Source organism: Eumetopias jubatus, unplaced genomic scaffold (genome assembly GCF_037043125.1).
Source record: "Eumetopias jubatus isolate StellerSeaLion01/CBP00866 unplaced genomic scaffold, mEumJub1_p1.0 scaffold_12, whole genome shotgun sequence".
Classification (NCBI taxonomy): domain Eukaryota; kingdom Metazoa; phylum Chordata; class Mammalia; order Carnivora; family Otariidae; genus Eumetopias; species Eumetopias jubatus.
In genome coordinates this window covers 63899916-63904652 of record NW_028274818.1, presented here as the reverse complement: position 1 = coordinate 63904652, position 4737 = coordinate 63899916, and positions in this window count along the sequence as shown.

Here is a 4737-nt window from a genome sequence, read left to right as displayed (position 1 = left end):
CTTCAGAACACTCCTTGGCACTCAGTTTCCCCCTGGCCCAATGGGATAGAAGTGGGGAGGGAAATGGGAACAAGTCCCCAGGCCTTCCACATTGCTAAGGACCACTTTGATTCTATGACTTGATTCACATGTCTTGTAGTCTGTATGCGGCCACTTTGCTGATGGGGAGGGAAGGAGCTGGCTGAGGGCTGAGTGCCTTCATGTACAGGTGTCCAAAATGCCCAAAAAACTAGGTCCTGCACAGCGGTTCTCCCCTAGTAAAGACTGTGCCCACTCCCCCAAATATTTTCTGTCCATTCTAATGGTGGGGCTGTTTAGAAAATTAACCCAAATGGTCATATTTGCCAAGCCTGGGTGCTGGTGTCAGAGTCCAAAGGAACATCCCCTGGGGTGTCTTGAAAGGGATGCATCTGACCTGGGTCCAGTGGACTTCATGCCTCCAAATGGCCTCCTAACTGGTCTTCCTGCCCATGACCTCTCCATGACCCTCTAGCCCCGGGCTTACCAACAGTTGGCCAAAGACACATTTTTGTGTCTGGTTTTTGGCTGGCGTAGTGTCGGCCGCCTCTAAAATTCAGGAGATGTCACATAAAAGTGTAGGTTTCCCACTTCCCTTACGAAATGGGAAAGCCTGGCGACCCTGGGTCCCATTCCCACAGGCCATAGGTGGTGCACTTTAAATAGGGGCCTTTGCTCCGTACCCCGAACTGAATACACACCTCTATCATGGCACAAATTACCCCTGTAATGTAATCATTGCTTTGTCTCTTTCTCCCACACTACATACTGTTGAATCTCGCTGCCACACAGCATGTCAGCTTTGACTTCGAAACCCTAATGCATCCAGTTGGTGCAGGAGAAGGTGCTTGGACCAGGGGGTCAGGCAGCCCTGATTTGATATCTCAGCCTTGCTGCTTATCAACTTGGCCAAGTTCTTTAACCTCTCCGATGCTCAGTTTCCATATCTATAAATTGAAACTAATAATTCCTACCTTGTGGGATTGCTGTGGGGATTAGAAATATTGGGTATAAAATGCCTAGTGCAGTGGCGGGTACCTAGCAGGTACTCGCTCAGTCACTGGCAGATCCTATCCCAAATAAATGAATCTGGACAAACACAGCAGACTTTTTAAAAAAAAATTTTTTTTAAGATTTTATTTATTTATTTTTGAGAGAGTGAGCGAGCAGGAGCACAAGCAGGGGGAAGGGTAGAGGGAGAAGCAGACTCTCCGCTGAGCAGGGAGCCTGACATGGCGCTCTATCCCAGAACCCCGGGATCATGATCCCAGAACCCCAGGATCATGACCTGAGCCGAAGGCAGATGCTTAATGGACTGACCCACCCAGGTGCCCGGAAACACAGCACACTTAAGAAACAACCCATCTAAAGTGTGCCTGGGTGGAACAAAGCGAAAGCAGGGAAAGGAAGGAAAGAGTATATATACACAGCGTCCAGGCAATTAGGACAGTGCTGGAGGCACTTTAAGTTTGATTTTTTTTTTTCCTTCTAAACGCCCGAAAACGTTCAGTGGAAGACTTAAATATCAGCCGGCAGAAGCCTGCAAATGCTAGGCGGCTCTGTATATAGGATAATGAATATAAGATAATCTTAGCTAATTACTGTTTACTGGCAAATGTCATACCACTGGCTTCTTAAGTGTGTATGTGAGGCTTGGTTTGGTTTTGTTTTCGCATGTGTGAATGTCGGTGGGTGGGCAAGCGTGTGTACAGACCTACACCATGGGAACCCTATGGATAGCGGCTCAGCAGACGGTAAGGATGGCTGCTCCCCCACGCAGCTGTACTCGTGAGTGCACCCTAGCTAGCTGGCATCCGGGTTATCTCCAAACTGCAAGCTCCCAGAGGCCTGGGCCTGTGTCAGTCAGGTCTGTTTTCCCTGCACATGGTATATAGTACTGGTACCTAGCAGGTGTTCAGTAAATATTTGTTAAGTAGATAAATGGATCAATTGGGCGCCGACTCTCTCGGCTCCCTGATCTCACTTCCTGTCCTTTTCCTCAGTTTTCTAGATTTGCTGTTCTTTTCCTCCGCCTCTTATAGATACTTGCTGTTACCTTATTTCTTAGGCTTTCCTGACACCCCCCACCCCATTTACAGCTGAAAAACTCACCCCCATATCAGCATTCAGTGCTGTTCTCCTGATTTGCATGTCCCTGTAGGACTTGTTACCACCTTGATTTTTTTTACCGTCCAACTCTCCCTGGGAGAGTGAAGGCATAGTTACACAGTTTGCCGCTGTGTTCCTAGTAGACCACTGCCTGCTTTAGAGTAGGTGCTTAAAAATATTTGCTGAGTGAACTGTGTGGCAAACTACAGTGTATAGGTATGTGCCTTTGCATCAACCTAAAAATGTAAGCTGTATATTCTGAGCATCCTAACTTTGCCATCGATCTGTGACCCGCATGTCATCGACTAATCACTTCTTGCGATTGAGACTTCATTTGTCCCTCTTCCACTCTGTATTCTTCATAGTCACTAGGATTTCAAAAAGGGGGAATGTCAAGATTCTTCTAAGTCCCTCAGTGATTTAGGGGAAGTGATTTGTACTTTTATTGGTCTCGGGCAGAACAGGACAGTCATGACATTAGAAGTGTAAAACAATAAGTAACGTGGCTATTTGTACCTGAAAGTAGTAAAATATTGAATTGCAGATTTCACCTGTTTGTAAAAAGGACAAACAGTAATGAGAGGGCTCTGACCATTTGCAAAAGTTGTTTTTCTTTCAAATGTTGTCTAAGAAGGCCCAGTGTAATGAAGGAGCGCTGGGGTGGGAAGGGGTCCCTCAGCCTCCCAGGCTGTAAAATGGGCAGACCTCTCAGCTCTAAAGAGCTCTAAAAGTCTATGAAGCTCTTGGAGATAAAGCCACGGAACTTTTCATGTCCATCTACTCTTATATTTCATGCTTGTTACAACTGACTTAACATACCAAGAACAATTATTATAAATTGATAGACATATAAACTTTCATAGTTTATTTACTTCCAATTAAATGGAAATGTTTTTAATATCACTAAGATTTAAAAATGTGAAACTATCTAAGGACACTTATAAACCTTAAAGGGCCATTGTACTAACTACATTTAAAATTGATTCATGAAGGGATTGATTATCCAGTTTGTGAACATGTAAGCCCCCGGTAGCTCTCTTCCCATTCTTCCCAAATAATTCAAAACTCCAGTTTGTGAGTAGTTTATAAGCTCCAAGGACATGATAACCAAAGACTAAATGAGTTTTTAGCACTACTTCGAAGTTCCTATTTTGGGTGCCTTCTACCGCCACTAACTTTAACTGAGAATTACCAGTACTGTACAGAGTCTATTAACTTAAACTCTAATCATTTCACAAATGTTAATATTTCATTTTTATAATGACTGCATGGTAAAACACATGCTTCTTAAAAAGCTATGGAGGAGAAACTTTAAAAATGAAATTTATTAATCGGTTAAATCACACTAGCCTATGGGACAGTGTTCATATTGTTCCAATTTCAAATTAACATTGGGGTAGCGTTACTGTGCCAGCTATGAAGCACCAAGTAGTGGGTAAAACTGACCTCCTTAGTCAGAGATACTGGAACACTGGCTAGTCACTGTGCAGATATTCTGGGGTTTAAGATGTTCCCCTCTATCACAAATCTAAATTCTGGCATCCCTGTGCAAAACCTCAAGAGCACGCCTTTTATTTAGCAAAGAGAAAAATTAAACTTCTATTAAAATATGCCAAAATAACAGATTTCTTTTCAAGAGTGATTTTTTTTTTTTTTTAACAAAATCCCAGCCCTTTGTCATGAGCTTTTATTAGTTTCAGCATGATTTATTCAGGAGTATTTCTACGGGATTAGGAGCAGAAGCAGAGTGTATGATCTGGCTGGGGTCTCATTGTTAGGTATTGGGACGTCCTGACTGGATGGCCAAGTCCTAAATTGGACGGCATTAATCTTGCAGAGGTCTGTCTCTCTGGGTAGGTAAACTCAGAAGGAACATTCTGATGCTTATTTAACTTCTTTGGCTCTCAGCGGCATGAGAGCAGCGGCCCCGAGGAGGCTTGCCCAGCACGTCTTTGCAGCATGGAGTGGAGAGGATCACGCTCCCAAAGCCAGCCCTGCATCAGGGGTCGGGGAAGAGACAAAAGAGATGCTCTGCCCTCGCCCTTCCCGAACTTAAAATCCAGTGCGCAAGGCAGGACTTAGGAAAATTAAACCAAATATGAAGTGGAAGAAACCCCCTCGCGTACAGTAACTGCCAATTTGTGCCGCACAAATCAACACGGAAATAAGATTTCAAGGAGTTTTAAACAAATAGCTGGAGAGAGATAAGAAGGCAAATCTAAGATGGAAGAAAAGGTGGAGGGCTCGAGTGGAACATGCTAAGTCGAGGCCTGCACGCCCCTGGGTGAATCCGGCCTCCAGGATGGAGAGGCAAAGAGCAAGCCGAGTGCTGCCACCAGAGAACTGGGAAAACCAACAGAGGCTGCAGTGGATCGGTTTAACTGAAAGGCGGTTTCCTTCTCCTCCATTTGCTCGGTCCCAATTGGAAGCGCACTGCGCGGCCTGCGCCGCGCTCTCGGCGGGTTCGGCGTGGGGGCGGGGAGGGAAGTACGGTAATGGGCGGGGCGGGGCGCGGGCGCGCTCCGGCTTTCCTCCTGCGCAGCGCTCCCGTCAGGGCAGGGGGCGGGGCGGCTATATTACGTGCGCGGCGCCGCCCCTGCGAGAGGACGT